Raw genomic sequence first — 20,489 nt, forward strand, 5'->3', positions numbered from 1 at the left:
TGGTATCTCCTGCTTACGTGGCAGACGCTCTATCTATCTGAGCTACCGAGGACACAGAAGATAGCGCGACTGCAGGGATTTGTCTCTGGCACGCCTCCCGCGAAACCCACATTCTCAACGTTTTGTCCCGCATACATTCGTAGTGCCCCCTCCCATTATACTCATTACTCGCGGCGCGTTGCCGATTCCCGTGAGAGTTCGGGCACTGTTTGTGCATTCGCACAGAAGAAGAAGATGGTCAAGTGGCCGATGAACCTTAACTATATACCTAAATATATACTAAGATGGTATCTGTTCTTTCGGACATGTCCTGAATAGTAGAATTCAAAACATAAATGAATTTCTCACTCTTTTTTTTCTTCAAGAAAGAAAGAGGATAACAAAAACTAATTGGCGATTATATTGTACTTGCAAGAATTCTTTTGCTAGGCGGATTATTGCATAGATAAACTATTGATAAAGTGCTCTAATAGCTTAAAATTGTTCATTGTAAGTTAGATTGAAATCAAGGCAAACGTAAACGACACTGTTCTTCGTTTATGTTTGCGCCCTATTATTGCAGCCCTACTATAGCAGAGCGCATCGGCTTATGGTGCAGTGCGAATCAATAAGTTGATCTGGGCGAATTTCTAAAAGATATCATTACTCTGTGCACAAGTTATCAGCAGTTTTCAGAAAACTCTATGATCTCTGCAACATTGTTGGAAGCATGTCAAGGAGTAAACAGTGAATTATCATTCCTTGGTTAGAATTTTTGAAGACGGGGAATGTCGTCAATGGAGTTTTGGCCCAAGAAAATTCGATGACCATTTACAGAATCATTTATTATTTATATTTACTTTATCAAAATTGATGTAAATTAAATGATTACGACGCGGATATTGACATCGTAACGCTGCAACGATCTCCATCGACGTTGAACGGCGAGTACTTCGGCAACGTAAGTCTGTTATCGATAGAATGTTTCAAAAATTAGCTCATATACATTCGTATCATTCTTTTGCAATTTTAATTAATTTCGTAAAGAGATTAATGAATATTTGTCTCCTCCTAGAAAGACATTCATAAGTTACCGATGCTAGCTAGTAATACTCAATCGCCTGTATCAGCACGTAGATACAAGGAAATATTTTCAATGTGATTGTGACCTATGAGGGTGCTTTGCTTGCTTACCTCGTTTTTCGATATGGTCGCCAGCACTTGACTAACTTTAGTGTTTCAGGAGTTGTTCATAGTTTTCGAACTGGATAATTAAATTGATTAAGAAGAATTTATGGCATATGTGGGATGTTCGATACATGTCCTTGGTGAAACCTTTAATTATGTATTCGATTTATATTGGGAATTATAGCGGAACTGCTTTGTTTTTTTTTCTTTTTACCACTTTCTAACTGTTTGGTCGGTAAACAACTCCAAAGTGAAGTACATGACGACTCGTAATTATGTGTTATTTTTTTAAAAAAAATTCGTGTTTAATTGTGTGTATTCCTAAGACATAGAACAGAGCCGCGAAACTTAGTTAAACAAGAACTCAGAAGTCGTACCGCAATTTCATTTTATTTGGCGTATTTCTTGGGCTTCCGGTCAGAAGGAATCTGCGACACTAGCTGTCGCCGTTGATCAGTTTTTTTTTATTGATAAATATGGGAGCAAGCGTAAGGCCAATTACTGTGTCTCTGCGAATCGTACACTCCACTAGCACTAGCCTTAATTCTTCCACCACAGCTTCGATTATTTTACGACTAATATGTTTTCTTTTACGAGACTCGATCTGCTCTTTTCCATGACTGAGGCGACATTTCTCCCTACAATTACTGCTTCGATTTTCTTCAAATTTTCTTTTGATTCGTGTACATATTTGTAGCTGTGTATCTGACTCTCTGCAGTGCAGACCCACACGGAGGGGAAAGTTAGCAACGATAAACAAGGACAGCGTCTCTTCCGGATTATCTGTGACATGTATGAAATAAATTCGCAATTGTGAATAAGAGCTACCATCAACTGTAAAATGGCATGACGACAATGCATATTTGTGTCGGATCGGAACTCGAACCGGATTTCCAGCGAGCGGGAAATCCTATTTCTACTCACTGTCTGGCACAAATTTTCATTGTCTTTGGTCCTCCTGCTTAGCTGAGTGGTAATGTGCTTGCCTACCATGCAACGGGCCCGGGTTTCATTACCGGGCGAGTTGGAGATTCTCTCCGCCCGTGGACTGGGTGTTGTGTTACTATCATATCATCATCGAGGCGCAAATCGCCCAATGTGGCATCACCTGCAATGAGACTTGAAGCTGGCGCCCGAACTTCCCCGGACGAGGCCTCCCGGCCAACAATGCCATACGATCATTTCATTTCATTTCATTGTCTTCATTCCATTCTACAGCTGATGGTAGCCCTTATTCGCAATTGCGAATTCATTTGATATGTTTCATAACGGCTGTGGTCGCCGCAGTATCTGTTCCTTTGGACACGTATGCATGTCCAAAGAAACTTTGAATCGTCATCAGAATAACACACTACAGTATCGTGATAATCTATGAATTAGTTTTGAATCGCCACAGATTTAGCGTATTTTCCGGAAAATATGTGAACTACAAGGGACTTTTTGTGACGTTACCTTGCAAAAATGTAGAATAACGGGGATTTGCAGTGAGACATGGGTATGTGATGTGTGCCGTACATTCTTTCCAGATTCTATAGCGTTTGCCGAGAGTGGTTAATTTGGGACAAAAGATCACAGCTTAAATTTCAGCGAGTGAATCTTGTATTATGCCGTTTTGTGTCTTAGTAAAAGCATGACATTTAGTGAAGACAATTCTGTCACTGATTCCGCCATCTTACGTAATTAGTCAAAATCTCTTGTTGCCATATGCCACTACCTCATAATCTATGTGTTTTTCATAAAATATATTTTTCATCTCGCGGTGTGGCAATGTTTCCGATTTAATGTAGTAGATATATACATTCTCGACCGCAGTCCGTCAGTGAAAAGTAATTTGTTTCGTTTGTTAGACATTTATTTCTCGTTTACTTCTCTTTCCCCTTCATTTGAATGCTACCATCTTCTCTTAAGCTGATTAAAGGCCAGCAAAGTTTTTATCAGTTGTTACATGAGTAAAGTTATGTAAGAAATTCTATTTTGCAACCCACTACGTAAACCATTACATTCTCTTATAATCAAATAAAGTATTGTATATGTTTTAGAAGCAAGTAACTTTTTTGAAGGACAACATTTTAACCTTTCCTTGACACCTCTGCGTAAATAGCAGCACAGATTTTTGTATCACCATACATACTGGTACCCTAAGGAATTCTTATAGCATATTTGTTAAATTCAACAACAGTTTAGGAGATTGCAGGATTTAATGTTATTTCCTGATGTGCTTATGAAACTGCAAAATTTTGAGGATAGCTGCATCTTCTTGTACCGTTACTCATAATTTCTCTCGTCGCGCGAGTCAAATGTCACGTAGTTGTTCTAGCAGCCTCGATCGAGCCTGTCGATTGTTCTTTAAATTTAAACTCATGTCTGATGATGCTTCATATTTTAATTGTAGTTGCAAAGCTATCTTTACTACATGCGACAACAAATTTACTGTACGTCATTAAAAACAAACCTCACTGATACTGAGTGTGAACGCTGTTGTTTTTTTTAACGGCCTTTAGGAATAATAGATATGAGAATCCCATCAAATACTCGACAATTTATTACAAGAAACGAATACGGCATCTATAAAGGAATACAATGAAGTCACGACATATATAAAGGAATACATTGAAGTCATAGTTTTAAAGATACCTCTTACAAGCAGCTTTGTAGTTGTTAACGTTGATAACGATCACATTGCTCTGATATTTAGTTCCGTATTCTAACAGCAGTATGCTTTGATGGGAGTAAATGTTAGAAACAGAGGGAAGTCTACTTATTGGTCCTTCATTTTTGCCCCCTGACAAATCAATTCATTATGACGTCATACTTTCCTGGATAATTACAATACAGACATCATCAGAATGCCTAGTAACATGGACATGTAGGCTTCTGTACTCTGTCATGAAACTGCTACAGCAAAGATTGTGAAAAGGAAAGTTGGAAACGTCAGCATATCGTACCGTCTAGCTAAGTGTTAAAACTGGTACTAACGTTTACTGAAGTAAGAAAATCACAGATAAAATAATCGAACTGCATCTTAATTATAACAACGAAATACGAGTAATGTAGTATGAGTAAATCAAAAGAGAAACGTATATCCATGTTTTAAGATTTTACTATGTGTAAAATTATAAAATTAGTAGACTTTTTCAAAACAATATCACCATGTCTTAAAGAATTTATACTACCAATACTTCGTAATTTCCATGTATATGTGGTACAATAACTTTAAAACGAGATAAATCGTGTGAAATGCTCTTGTGGAGAATTTCTTTTAGAATAGCTATTTATTAGTTTTACTTTTTACGTAGTGAATATCGCAGTCTCAGTACAAGCTCTGTGACTCAGGATTCCAATCACTTGTGTCACTAGAAAAAGCACGCTTTCGAAATTTTTGGACCCTAGGTTTCAATCATACAGCTGCAGCTAAGAGCACAAGACAATTCTGAAAGTCCCATTTTCGCGTGAGGGTAACTACTGTTATATAAATTTCGTGTGTGAAATATTTTCATTATGTAATTTCTGACGTGAGGTAACTACCTGACATCTCAAACTATCCACAAACGCTTCTGTGGGGCACATATTACCGAACATGTACTTCTAAATACACAGGAAGTTGGGTCGTGAAAGTTGTCGTATGGGACGCATGATTGTGACGGGCAGTCGTCAAACTGAGTCCACCAAGCTAAATGCCGACAGGCAGCACTTCTAAGATGAACTTAGTAACTCTGACATACAGTGCAGGACCCGTGCAGGTCGGTAGTTACAACCAAGGCAAAACATGCCTGTACTGGAGCAGCGTTTACATGTAAGAAGTGTATGCCTTCCGTGAACTCATTATTTGTATTGTGTCCAATGGGAAATACGGAATTTTTTTGTAAATGATTACCTTGTTATACGATCGAGCTGCAGTTTTTTATATTACTTACACCATGTCGCAATTTTGCTGTCTATATGTTTTCACAGGTACTTTTGTTTTACCTGTTGGTTTCATGAACTGTTATTTTCGAGACGCAACCTATAGTCGGTTGTATGTGTTAGTGTGCGAATGTGTGTTGCTTTGTTGTGTCATTGAGATGGAAAGTATTTCAGGGCTCTATTCTTTACCTGTGTATCCACTTAAGTTGTTCTCCATTCTAAATGGCGTGCCGGTATTCAATGTTGAACTTAATATGTTGCTGTGCAGCTACAACTTCCTCGCTTGTTGACTGGTCACCCTTAGCTTGTTGACTGGTCACCGATCTTACACAAGCCATATGTACACAACAACGTACGTTTTTCCTAAAATATGTGACAAACTACCTAAGCCCATCGTGTAAAGTACTCACTTCGCTTTACCATACTAGTACATTGCTCACTAGATACAAAAAATTTTATGCGTAACAGTTGATTTTGAGAAGGCGCCATTTACCTACAATAAAGATAATAGGTTAACATTGGTATGATGTCACATTTTCCTGCAGAGTTACATATATGCAAGGGTGAGTGTGTGGGGGTGAGGACGGACTTATGGCCACGTTTTGAGAATCGCGTCGCTGTTATGTAGCGTATGTAATGAGACTGACAACAAAGCGAGCGATCTGAAAAGGTTGTGTTGCTCTATTTGTGTATACCGGTATGTTCATCCCTTCCAGATACTTCGTCCGAGTTTCAGCTCCGTGAGACCTCGAAGGTTCCCTGTACAAGAAAACAGTAGAATATTCACGACTTTTCTCGAACAAATGCTAGCCGGAATAACGTCTCGAGATCACTAGAATGGCCGCGACTTTTCTCGTAGGTATGTGTTAGCTATCTATGTACCAGACAGAAACGCATAAAATACGATGACGCGGATCCGTGTACTGCATAGGAAAGTACAACTACTCGATAACTCGATTCAGTCGAGTCGACTGACGAAAGAAACGAACTAATAGCAGCGGGCTGACTGGCGGGGGTGGCGCGGGTGACAATGCGAGCGGGTCCGCAATGGGGTGGGGATGCCCAGCAAATGTATCCGCCACTGCCCAGTAGAACATGAGGTAGTGGCCACTTTTCCTGTATTCGTCTTGGATGGAGTAAGTTATTCCATAATGTTTGTGACTATTTTATTACGAAATTACTGAATGATCACCTATCCCCACCACCGCAAAACCTCCAACAGCACATTTGTAGCTTATTAACTAAATAATATATCTGTATTTTGATTTATATGTGTGCATTGTGTTCTTAAATGTGCTTTTACATTTCAACGCCCTGTCGATCATATGACATCAGTTTTAAAAAGTTGCGAATCGTGCCACTCCGTGAAATGAACCAATAACAAAACGAATTGAAACCTCAGTGATTTATAATTTAGTAAGTTTATGTCATTACATTCTAGATGTCAAAGGAAGTAAAATACAATATTAAAGAATTTTTAGATATTACCTGTTTAATTATTAACTTTTAAATTTTCCCAACTTATGCGATTTTTTTGTGTTTATAAAGGTTTATGTCAGTCATACACTATGTGTTAACGTGTTTGCACAATTTCATGATGGTATTCTAACGGAAACACATTAAAATAGCTCTTTTTAACTACAAGTTTTTCTTTGTCTGTTGAACCTAAACTGTACTATGTGCAACGCATCACATACTTCAAGCTTCGTAAATGAATATTAGTACTGCCATATTTTGTCAAAAATTATTCCTTTGTGCTTCAAAATGAGGCCCAAGGATACCACTGGAATAATTCTACGGCTACCGCGCACCGAAACGTTAATCACGAGACAAAAAAATTAAAAATTATGAAAAAAAATATTGTAACCTTCTAAAATTTTGCTTTTATCTCAAGCATTTTGACGCAACCCAGTTCTCGTTTAAGTATTCTAAAGAAACGAATATAACCTAAGATACTACATTCCCTTCACAATTAAAAAATGAATCAGTGATGACTCAACACGACTCAAAACGACCTGTTTTGTTATCGTGACGAAGGAAATGAGGCAGAAGATATTTTTATGATGCATTACATAGAAAGGGAGTTTGTTAGGTGTTGGCAGCATAGTAAACGACTTGTAGCCATAGCTAGTATGCGAAACTTGGGAATAAGGAAGTATTCTCTCCCATTCACTTGTTTCATTGAGGTAAAGGAGCTATCAAATCACTTTTTATGTTGGAAATGATGAACAGGCAGCAGAAGAAAGGCATTTGCAAACAGTTTTGAAGCCGCAGCGTACACAGGGATTCAGAAGTATCATGCATGTATCATTGTCAGAAAATCCACAGTTAAAGCTTTTCTGATTTTAAGAATTTTAATGTTCATAAAATTGGGGTGGGTCTAGATGTGGATGGCATGCGTTTTTAGCTCATTACAGGATTTGTTGCTTGTATTTATAACAAGAAACGTCAGATAAGTTATGCGCTACTGAGAGACAAAGAAAATTAGAAGTAAACATTTTATTAACGCTTTCTTGTGGAGCAGCACATTTTGTTTTACATCCAAGACCACAACACAATTGTTCCAAAAAAAGTTAGTATTTGTTAATGACTCCATCAACTGCCACTGGGAGAAGTGTGGAACGTCTCACACAACACATTCGTCAAGATCACAGTATTCGATCAATAACATGTCATCGATAGATTACATCATTCACTAGACAACTTGCAATATATAATCTTAGACCCTACTAAGACTGTAATGGAATAAGATATATTCTTCTTGTTGAAGTTGAGTGGAAAATTTCTCCTCCAAGGCACAATAGTACATTGTTAAACGGCAACAATTACACCAAAGATTGATAAAATTAGTTAATATTTATGTACCTGTAAAATAAAGGAAGTCATACAGACTACATACCAGGAAGATAAAATTTACTTTTAATGTGTTTCCAGTGGAATGCTTTTATGAAATTTGATACACACAGCAACAACAACTGTATGACTAATGAAAGAAAAAATCTAATTCAAAAGTTTTGGTATTTAGTATTACTATTGATACAGCCAAGTGTCAAATATTTAATGCCTACCAACTAAATACAATAGTGTAAATTTTAGGTCTGTAAGCCGAACAGCTTATGAGATATGACCACTAAAAGTTTCAACACATATGACAAAAGCTGCACAACTGTAGAAACTTTAAAACTTTAAAAATTCGAAAATGAAAACTACAAAAAAAAAGAACAGAATTTAGGTTTTTCATGCATATAGCTACCACCAGCAACGTACAAAAAGTTATCAAAATCTGAGCTGTCAAGAACTGAGCCATTTATTAATGTCACATGAACTGATCCTATTGTTTATCAAATCAGGGTTGTTAAGTCTTACTTTACGCTTCGTTAAATGGTGTACATGACGAGTTTCATTATTAAAAAGTTTCTTTTTCACCACTGTTGAATGTCGAGCGTGGTTGTACCTATTTCCTTGAGAATAATAAGAATTTCCACATGTTTTGTTTTTTATTTCTTTTCATTCATGTGTAGCGTCTTCACCACCGACTTTTTATGAGTTTTTTTTTAAATTAATGCTGGCCGATGTATTTAATATCACTGTGATTCGCAAGTGTAACACAAAAAATATATTGTTAGTGATATCTGTGAAGGATCCTAAGCAATATGAAATGAGTACTTCATATTTCATTACTTTAAGTTTGAGTACATTTACGCAGACTATTCCGGTGTAAACAGTTAAAACTGTGCTTCAGACAGGCAAATTTAAGCTGGACACTTGTCTTTTGGCGACAGTGTACTATCAACGGCGATACCCAGGAGAAAACCTCAAGTTGTTACAGAATTTTAATAGCACAGTGGGAGATTCGTTTCCACAGATACATCGTTTTATATTTTTTGAATCCTTGTAAAATACAAACAATATTTCAAATTTTTATTAGGCTGGCATTCGTTCGGTAGATGAGTGATGAAATGCCAATTTACTAATCTAAAAGTTAATCCTGGGACTAAGAGGGAAATCATGGAACCACTTACGGAATCTCTCAGATATAAGTGCAACTTACCGAAAAATACCAGGTGTCCCTCCCAACCAGACTACCTCAGGAATTGTATCCTTAAGGAGAGCACCTGGAGACAGAGTCATACCATTCTCGTCAAGCACCATACAACATTAATCTCTTCAGGATTTGATAGTGATCCAAGAAATTTCAGCATCCTTCAGTTCATATAGATCTGGTTTTGTTCCTGGGTATGGTCTGATATTATAGCCTCTCACAATACGGTTTATTCGTTGTTGCAGAGCACCACAGTCGCACTGAGGATTTGTGATTTTGTACCACTTGTACAGAAGGTCCTAGCAAACTCCATTTGATGTTCGAAACCTGTTAAGCGCCTTTCACTATCGGTGGGGGAAGTTCGAACCCATTTGGTCTCTGTTTGGAGTCATAAACGGGCCTGAGAGATACCAAATTTTCTGCTTCCCGCCACTGCGCATTGACGTTGAAGTCTGTCTCCAATAGTTCTTCCACTAAGACTAGTGGGGATTTCCTGTACTTCAACCTTCTCAGTGTTACATTAGGAATGTCCTTAAGCCGTGGCAATTCTGCGTCACTTTCTCTTCAATTGACGGACCAAGAAGCCCTTTTAATACAAAGCGGGGGTGGAACAATGTGCCGGCCGCGGTGGTCTCGCGGTTCTAGGCGCGCAGTCCGGAACCATGAGACTGCTGCGGTCGCAGGTTCGAATCCTGCCTCGGGCATGGATGTGTGTGATGTCCTTAGGTTAGTTAGGTTTAATTAGTTCTAAGTTCTAGGGGACTAATGACCACAGCAGTTGAGTCCCATAGTGCTCAGAGCCATTTTTTTGGAACAATGTGACTAAGCGCAGGTCACAACCGTGGGAGTGTACTGATGATGCATCCATTGATGATACACACCGTGTTGTGTAGTTTGGCATCTATTTTCATTATATGGTTGTTATTCAAAACACGGAGGAACAGTAGTCCCCAACATTCTAGTCCTATAGCAAGATATGTCAGTGTGGAAGCATATTCGCTTCACCTGCATCCGCATAATTCTTCAACTGCATCGGCATAATTTCTGCAGCATATTGTTGCGTGTGTTAACTTTAGCTGCCGCTGCTTCTAAATGTTCCCTAGGGATTTTGTGAAATCCATATTATTCGAGTGAAAACACGTTGCTCCAGTTTTCTTTGTGCTGACTGTCCATCTCCAGTAAGTATAGAATTTCCCAACGTCTTTAAAGTCTTGGGAAGAAAAACTGTGAGCGTCATCCATCGACTTGGCTTGGACAGCTATGACCAGAACGTCGGCATAAATTACGTTCTTTTATTTCTGTCATTTCTGATACGTGCAGGTTGAAAAGTAAAGATGCCAATACCGATCCTTGAGGGAGGTTGTTGATTATTTTCCGAACAATTCTTGTATTATCTATTATTATCTGGTATCAAGTTTTTGACGAGACGTAAGAGTTTCAGGCAGGGGCTGGTGCGGTTGACCAACTTTCACATAGTGTCATATGCAGCCGTGAGATCCACGAAGACAACCGTCGTCTTCAGTCCACGTTATAATTCTGCTTCGATGAGGATAGTTGTGACTGAGTACACAATCTTCGCAGTTTCTGATATGGCAAAAGCCAATTTACTCCATTGGTAGGCGTTTTTCTAGTATCCGTTCAGTCTGTCTACAAATGAGCCCCTCCAACAGCTTGTAGGTGGTGCTTAGGAAGGGAGTCGGACGATAGCTTTCTGGTTTCGGACGATAGCTTTCTGGTTTCTCCCTCGGTTTGCATGACTTTCGCGAAGACTGCGTAATACGTGAAAAGAACTGCCTCAACCATTCTCTGATCCGTCGGCCGCAGAATGCTTCTGCTAAACCATAAATAAATAAATGTCTGTCGCTTATCACTTCATTCATCTCTGTAAATCATTTTCAGTGTGGAAGATGCCGTGGTTTTGAGTCCACCTTTAAACTATCGGTCCCACTAAACCTTGCTGGGTAACTCAGCTAAAATATTGGAGGAACGAGTAGCATAACTCCCCAAATGGGTTATGTCCAGTAAACAACTGTGGTATTTAAAGCAAGCTACGAGGTGAAACCAGATCTGCTTTTTTGCATTAGTGATTTTCCAGTATGTTCCTACTGTTTTCATTTTTAATAATTACTACTCGTGAAATTCGTTGATACAAAATTTAAGAGAAACAATGTCATTATATATCGGAGTATTTTTTATTTGATAGTTGTTTTTGATATAAAATCTACTACTTATAACACTGTCAAAGGAGAATACAGTGCCTTACATTCTGTTGCAGCTGACAACTCAAATATATCAAATTAAGAGCGAAGCACAAGAATGAATACTAATTGTACTTTCTAACACTGAAACCAATATAGTACTGCCTTAACGAGACCAGTCTGAACGAATAATTTAGCCATTACTAAACTGGAATTCTAAATTTTGTGAAACAAAATTTGAACATGCTTAACGGGCTTTCATATAGGCGTTTGGGGGACTAGATTCATCATGTACGCGCATTTTGGGTACATGGGTCCATACTAAGAGTAGTCACGATTTTACATTTCTTGTGACAAAAAAGTTACTATACCTCTGCCACACGTATCACTTGTAATTTTTTCATCAACACCTCTTCTTTTTACAATTTTTTACTTCATATGGTTAGTCGTGTAAATCTTCGCAACATAATTCACAATCTCTCCCATTTATCCCCTAAATGTTATGCGTTTATTTCTGGATGCTTCTGAAAAGAATTCGGCAAACTGCATTCTTCAGGTATTTCAAGGTGGTGTACTTCACTTCAACCTCTGTTTGATCATTCTGGTTATAGAGACCAGAAGTCAGCGTTCATTCCTCGATCATAATAATCCTATTTCTGTCTCTCCCTTTTACAATAGTTTTATATGACATTCTCTTTTGTTTAGCACGCTATCAGTTACAGAGGTAACCCGCACTGCAGTCATACCATTGTTAGCTAAGAGAAAAATTTAAATAATAGCTTTCTAAAAAATCTTCCAAAAGCAGATATTTTTCTGTTGCAGCAAACTCTTGAGTAATATCGTTCTCTGTGAACACGTTCATTCACAGTGCATTATTTATGATTTTGTGATAAACAGTCAGAGCGATTGGTCCAGCGTCCTTTTAGGGTGTTTACGATACTTTGTCTAGAAAAATGTAGGGCTAGTTCTACAGAAATAAAACTAATGGGCAGTCAAAATACGAATACGCCGAACATGATTCTCACAGTTTACAGAAAGATGGCGCGCATGTCAACCTTCACAGTAACAAACGATTGCAGCTGAGGAAAGGGTATCCGAAATAATGGGTAAGCGAGTGCCCGTCGTTAACGCCAAACTGTCTGACGCCAAACTATCTGACGTGTATTTGCTCAGCGTGAAACTACAACTCGTTTCTGTGACCAAATGCGCGTTTCGGCCTATATAATCTCTGTGGTGTGTTTTGAAATCTGAAAATATTGAACCAGTCCATTAATTCACTAAACGTGTGTTGGAAGTCATCTAAAAGCCACATACAAGTTGGTCACATCGGATAAACAGACCAATGGTCATTAATTTGGCGCATGTATTCGATCTGAGTCTCTCGCATTATTCTCCGGATTTAGCTAACAATCTAAGTGTGACACTATACAAGCATCTTGAATAATTATCTCAAGATTGTGGTAGTTGGTCAAGGATGCTCATTAAGGGTCACTCGGACTTCAAATACGCTTAATTTTTCTATTATTTGGTTAAGATTCTGTCACTCCTTGTATTTAGAACTTGTGCGTAATTATAGGCCATGTGGAGATTGAAATGAAGAATTGCATGAAAACTATCGATTTTGTAATCGATTAGCAAACCTGGCAGGGCCTCGTAATTCCTAAACATGTATCGGTTTTGGATATACTTCGTAATCTGGAGTATCCGTGGCAAATGTGTCAGGCCGAAAATTTTGGTTCCTCCTTGTGACTTCCTCCATCTCAACGTATGGTATCAGAAATTATAGTAAGTCAAATAGACTGTGAATAAAAAAGACCCCTTTGTATTAGCTTTCGCCTTTCATTTTTTTAAAAATTCTTCAAAAATGTACATGATACTATGCAACATTTATCGTTTTTTATGTACTGTGTGGTAAGACCATGAACTGGTTTTCTGAACTACCAATTGAAAGGGTAACAGAAACTCAGCACGCGATAAGCACTCTGATCACAGGTCAGTTCCAACGTATTAGAGTGTTTGACAAGTCGCTTAAACAGAAACAGGTAAATCTGTTCGGATGATTGATATATGCGTATGAAAGGGACTTCACTAGCCGTTGGAACTGTAAATAAGAAAACTTCAGTGACTTTATTTCAAATAGATCTCATAATATACATATTTTCTGTTAAAACCGACTGCAAGAAAGAGAGAATAACACGTTGTTACTCAAATGTTTGTTTGAAATTATACATTCATAGCAACAATGTGTTTATGCAGAAGAAACAGTTGTTTCGAAGGTTTATATTCCCTGCTACCGTAGTTAAAAGCGACTGGAAGAAATTAAACGAAACCCCACAACTTAGAGGTACAGCACAGCATTATCTTTTTAGGAGACGGTTTTAACAGAAAACATGTACATTGTTATTTTGAAAATATGAAGCCTATTCCGCCCGAATGTTTATTAGTCGTGTAAAAATTTTAAATATGTCGGTTAGGAAATTGTAAATATTTTCCTAACAACTTTTCCCCTTTCTGGACAATTATTTATGTTACCTATACTAACATTTATGTACGACCCCGTCCGTGATATGTACGCTTGCAATTTCTGCCACCACCAGGCCATAAATGTTTTGATCGTTTGCCGTACAAATGCCAAAAGTTGACTGCGTCTCAGGCCGTCATTGCAGTTTTATGTCGCTGGACAAGCCAACACCGAAAGCCGAGCTCCAGACTCGAGAAATTCTAGAAGTACAAGCATGCATACAAACAGAGAAAAATCTTAGTGCTTAGCTAATGTAACAGGAGAAAGTACACCAGTGGTCACGTCCACAGCACTAAAATTAGTTTTATTGAAATTTAACTGTTGTATAGAAACCTTTGAATCAGTACGAAGTACTAACTGAGTGACAGATACGCTAAACATTTACTCACTGGATGTCAGTCTATTTCTTCCAGATCTATCAGATATTAGTCATCTCTTGGCGATGTGACGGCCATCCTCTTCGGTGACATGGACTACTGCATGCTGCATTCGCACTACCTCTAGATATGTTTAACCTGCATATTGCACAGGCGTTTTCAAATTAATTTGGCGGCTGATAACCATGAAGATAGTCCAAAGTAGATCGTTATTATTGTCTGTAACCAATTCAAAAATGCAACCGTTGTCCAATCATCACTTATGCTAGCATGTAAGGAAATGGAATTTTGTGGTAAGGTCTTATGGGACCAAACTGCTCAGGTCATCGGTCCCTAAGCTAACGCACTACAGAATCTAACTTAAACTAATTTACGCTAAGGACAAAACACACACGTATGCCCAAGGGAAGACTCGAACTTCCGACGGGGGCAGCCGCGCGCGGACATTGAGAATATGCCTCAGACCGCATGGCTAACATGTTGATCGGTGGACACGTCCAGCAGTGGTATTAGAACTAACCGCGTGAGATTTTCGCCAAGTCTCTTAGGATATTTCAAGTGGTATAATGTTGTCACAAGATAGTTCAGTGTTGCTTAGAAACTGCATAAAAACTATTTCATCTGCAAAACTTCCATAAAGTGTATGAACTCAGAATATGTTTTCAAAAATAGCGACTCTCCCTTGCCCCATCCAACGTAACATTGTCCGTCATTCTGAATGCCTAACCACGACGAAAGCCGGCTGATGTCTGTTAAACGTACGACCCGTAGATGGTTTACTCACATCTTTTTCAGTTAGTATTGTTGTAGTAACTTGTATCCTTTCTTACACAGGTGTAATCTACATAGTTTCATCGTCTATTTCTAATTTACTCTTCAGTTTCCTTATTTTGCTTCATTTTAACATCTAACGTAATTTACTTAAATATTAAAATCTGTCTCTTCGCCATATCAATATCAGGAGGGTATTTGGTCATCCAACAGACGAAACAGCGCTGTCTGGCTTATGTGTCAAAACACTGCGTAATACGACACCTTCAAAAACAAATCCGAAGTACATAATTTAGCAAATGGCTCTTAGCACTATGGGACTTAACATCTATGGTCATCAGTCCCATAGAACTTAGAACTACTTAAACCTAACTAACCTATGGACAGCACACAACACCCAGCCATCACGAGGCAGAGAGAATCCCTGATCCCGCCGGGAATCGAACCCGGGAACCCGGGCGCGGGAAGCGAGAACGCTACCGCACGACCACGAGATGCGGGCATAATTTATCACTGAATTAACTGCACATAGTGTCTTTTCACTTAACTGCAAATATACAGATGGCAGTAGTATCGCGTATAGAGGTATAAAAGGGAAACGCACTGGCAGAGCTGTCATTTGTGCTCAGGTGATTAATTCGAAAAGCTTTCCGATGTGATTATGGTCGCACAGCGAGTAGTAACAGACTTTGAACGTGGAATGGTAGTTGAAGCTAGACGCATGAGACATTTAGTTTGGAAAATTGTTAGGGAATTCAGTATACCGAGAGCCATCGTCTCAACAGTACGCCGAAAATAGCAAATTTCCGGTATTATCTCTCACCATGGACAAAGCAGTGACCGATGGCTTCAACTTAACGACGAAGAGCACCGGCATTTGCTTAGAGTTGTCAGTGTCACCAGGTAAGAAACACTGCATGAAATCACCGAAGAAATCAGTGTGGGACGTACGACGAACGTATCCGTAAGGACAATGCGATGAAATTTCGGGCTAATGCGCTACGGCAGCAGGATACATCTACATCTAGATATATACTCCGCAAGCCACCCAACGGTGTACGGCGGAGGGCACTTTACGTGCTACTGTCATTACCTCCATTTCCTGATCCAGGTGCGTATGGTTCGAGGGAAGAACGACGGAAAGCCTCCGTGCGCGCTCGAATCTCTCGCATTTGTGATCACCTCGGGAGGTATAAGTAAGGGGAAGCAATATTTTCGATACCTCATGCAGAAACGCAACCTCTCGAAACCTGGACAGCAAGCTACACCGCGATGCAGAGCGCCTCTCTAGTAGAGTCTGCTACTAGAGTTTGCTAAACATGTCCGTAACGCTATCATGCTTACCAAATAACCCTGTGACGAAACGCGCTGCTCTTCTTTGGATCTTCTCTATCTCCTCTGTGAATCCGACCTGGTACGGATCTCACACTGATGAGTAATATTCAAGTACTGATACGAGTGCCATTGCTAACATAATTTATCAATGAGTTAACTGCGCATTGTGTTTTTCACTTCAATAGTACCTCTCCTGGGCTCGCGACCGTATCAGTTGGATACTAGACAAATGGAAACTGCGTGGCCTGATCCAGATGAGTTCCGACTCCGATTTCAGTTAGTAAGAACTGGCTGTAGAGTTCGAGTGCGGCGCAGACCCCGAAAGCCATGGATTAAAGTCTTCAACAAGGCACTGTGCAAGCTAGAGGTGGCTCCATAATGGTGTGGCCTGTGTTTACATGGAATGGATCTGGTACTCTGGTCCAGCTGAGCCGATTATTAACCGGAAACGGTGGCTTTCGGCTACTTGGAGACCATTTGCAGCCATTCATGGACTTCATGTTTCCAAACACCGATGGGATTTTTATGGATGACAATTCTCATTGTCACCGGGCACCAATTCTTCGTAACTGGTTTGAAGCAAATGCAGGGAAATTCGAACGAATGATTTGGCTACCAATCGAAAATTTGTGGGACATAATCGAGAGGTCCGTTCGTGCGCCAAAACCCTGCCCGGCAACACTATGCACGGCTATAGAGGCAGCATGGCTCAATACTTCTGCACCACTTCCAATGACTTCTTCAGTCCATGTCTTGTTGAGTCGCTGCAGTAAGCCGGGCAAATGAAGATCCCACATGATATTAGAAGGTATCCATATCCTTGTAGTTCGCCGTACTCGGGAAATGGTCATATTTATTTTGTGAGACGCTCTAACATTTGAAAAAATACAATTATATATGTGCTTTAAAATTAAACGAGAAGGTTGCTAAGGAAAACAAACCATATTCTGTGCGTTAATTACGTTGCACTAGACTGTTGCTGTATGATTGTGGAGATTTCTTCTGTTTAAGAGGAAAAAGAAAGGAAATTTATATATTACACTAGGATTGATCTCTCGTGGCGTGTTAGTGTTGTTTTTGTGATGGAAGTTCCTTCCGCTGAATTCTGTTTTTTCACGTTGGTCGAGACACTCACCTATACGGGTTTTCGCGTCGGCGACTTCTGTCAGCCACTTTGTTCCGTTTCGGTGACTGGAAGCGAAATGCGCGCTCCATCGCCTTTCTATATGCGAACTGTCAGTTGAGTTCAAGACGCAGAGATAAAAGTAACTGAAAATGGAGATGTTCGAATTTTTTTCTTATATTGGAGAGAGAAAAGCACATTTCACAGCAACGTGTGTAGTGTGAATAAATATTCCGCATCCAGCTCCGAAACTGTTTATTTTAATCACAGATGAAGCATGAAGTAGCGTAAAATGATCCATTACCGCTCAGAAATCAGTACGGTAATTACAAGAGAAATATTGCCTTTTTAGACACCTGTTTTCAATCTGACACAAATATGTAATTTATGCTACACATTATGATCATCTCTCTGTAGCTGCTAGCCTTCAGGTTTTCTACATGTCTGCCTGATCTACTCCTCAGATGCCTCTCTACTTATCATCCACTACACTCCACTGTTACATGAAGATGTAGCTTAGGTACAGGACTGTAAGGGATTCTTACACACTTCGTCGGTTTTTCTAGCTGGCAACTCTCCCAAACGTATTTATTACTTTTGTTCTGTAGTAGCACTTTGCATGCTTCAGTAGAATACAGGGCTATGTTCAAAGTTCTGGAAGTACGTTCACACACTTTCCCGTACAGAAAGTTGACTGACAGCAGTAGCTTATGTGCTCTTTATTGGTCCTACGTGTCTATTTATTGGTCGTTGCTGTATATTCATTCTTTCTAATAAGCTAAATTCTTACTCGTCTTATATTACGTCTTTATAATCTACTAGTCTTGGTGGTACACGTTTTCCCTTTCTTTTTATTCAGTGCATCATGAAGGTACCTGTGCACTATATTTAACTCTGTGTCAATATGAAGGGCGTCTGACCATCCTACAGCATTAACAGTGCCAGACTCAGTGATTAATAAGACGAAAAAGTGCAGGTACGGGATGGCAATAAAGAAGAGGAGGAAGTGCAAGCGTCGAAACGTGGCTGGAGAAATGGGATAAACATTCTGATTTGGAAATTCCTTAAAAAAGGATGAAAAAATTACTTAAAAAAGTAAGAACAGAGTATCGTCTACATTTTTTTCGAAAATTATTTGGGCTAAGAGTTTTTTCACTTATTATCGATATTCCGCTAGAGAGAGAGAATATTTTGTAGAAAATAAATAAAACGTATATTGTGGGATCTGCGTCAGGTTGAACCAACACAGAACTCGAACTTGTTCTAGGAAGTGCAGCAGAAATGGTTATCTGCTGTTTTACCTTGCGAGAGTGAGTAACATAGCTACAAGGCACCCGACAAATTGGTTCAATTCGTAGCGAATCTGTACCTTAGAATACCTTGTTTTAGACGAGGAACCATAGATATTTTGCAGTCGTATGTTCGTTTATCCCACTGAAATCTCTAAAATGGAACGAGTAGAGCACCACGTGTTATTAATACATGTTACCGTGAAAGCAACCCATACCATACCGTTGTTAGCAATTCGGAGACAGATTTCTGTACTTTTTAGAAAACCGTACGTATATGGGAGATTCTGTGAGTAAAGGAAACACTTCAATTCGAAGCCGGAAATTCGTGTAAAGCAACACTACAACTGTGCAGTTCGCGTTTTCCGTCTGTAATGCCTTGTTGTCGACAAGAGGTTAAAGCATAATTTTATTTCCTTTTAGCAGCACCACGCATAATAAATCGTACACATGTTCAGATGAGCTACAGTGTTGATGATGACAGCACTAATACAATGACGGAATAAAATCGCAACACCAAAAAATTATTAATGTACAGTAATGAAATTTCGGGAATACATTTGTCTAAGTCACATATACACACGTTAATGTAAGCGGGGGTTAAGCAATTGCAAAAGTGAAATGCTGGTACACTATCAACCGGTTAACCGCCAGAATATTGAATGCAGCCAGACGTGGATACATTGTGTTGCACATGTGCGAATGTCATTTTGCGATATGGAGTTTGATGCCTGTCACATTTGGTCGATGAATATAGTGTCGGGTTACGATGTCTGTGCATGACGCTGTATTTGTCGTCGGATGATTTTCCATATGTGCTCTACTGGAGACAGAGCGATCGAGCTGACGAAGGCAACACGGAGCGATCGAGCTGACGAAGGCAACACGCAGACACCCTGTAGATCACGTTGGGTTATAACAGCGGCATGTGGGCAGACGCTATCCTGCTGGAAATCATCCGTGGGAAGTTGTTCATGAGCAGCAGCATAACAGGTCGACACGGAAATCCTTAAGAAATATGCAGTCAGGTTGCGTGGGATACCCACGAGTTTCGTCCTGCTGTCACACGAAAACGCACCTCAGTCCAGACAGGCTGGTTGCAAGACCTCGAACGGCCTCCTGCTAACCAACATACGGCCATAACTTCCACGAGGTGGAACCAGCTTTCATCAGAAAACATAACAGACGTTCATCCTGTCCTCCAATAAGCTCTCGGTTTGACCCCACAGAAGTCGTAAACGGAGGTGGTTTGGGGTCAGTGAAATGGTCAATACAGGAAGTCTGGATCGGAGTTGTCCTTGATGTAGCCGGTATGTAACAGTTCGTAGTGTCACTGTGGTGTCAATAGCTGCTCAAATTGGTGCTGCAGATTCAGTACGATGCGCCAGAGCCATACACCGAAAACGTTAGTCTTCCCTCTCGGTAGTGCCACGTGGCCGTCCGGAACCCGGTCTTCGACATTCTCGTGGCCACCGCAGCCAGCAGTCATGAACAGTGGCTACTTTCCTGGAAACTTTTTCTGCAGTACCATTGAAGAAATATCTAGCTTCTCGTAGCCCGATTACAGGAACTCGTTCAAACTCTTTGAGGTGTTGGCAACGGTGCCCATGTTGCATGAAAGGCAAACACCAACACACCATGTCCAGTCTCAAAGGTAACTAACATTCACGACCGTTACAGTGTGCTAGTAAATCAAACCGGATTTGCATCAAACACGCCTACCACCTTTGATTTATGTCGCACAACTCCTTAATCGTTTTGGG

General features: G+C 39.7%; 1 protein-coding gene across 1 annotated transcript in view; it reads left to right on the forward strand.

Moving 5' to 3' along the window:
- Positions 1-726: 726 nt before the first annotated feature.
- LOC126350161 (protamine) overlaps positions 727-20,489 on the forward strand; it is a 60,864-nt gene continuing 41,101 nt past the window's right edge. Inside the window, exon 1 of the mRNA XM_050002497.1 lies at positions 727-940. The gene's annotated coding sequence lies outside the window, so the exon portion shown is untranslated. The remainder of the gene's footprint in view (positions 941-20,489) is intronic.

This window comes from Schistocerca gregaria, chromosome 1 (genome assembly GCF_023897955.1).
Source record: "Schistocerca gregaria isolate iqSchGreg1 chromosome 1, iqSchGreg1.2, whole genome shotgun sequence".
Classification (NCBI taxonomy): Eukaryota; Metazoa; Arthropoda; class Insecta; order Orthoptera; family Acrididae; genus Schistocerca; species Schistocerca gregaria.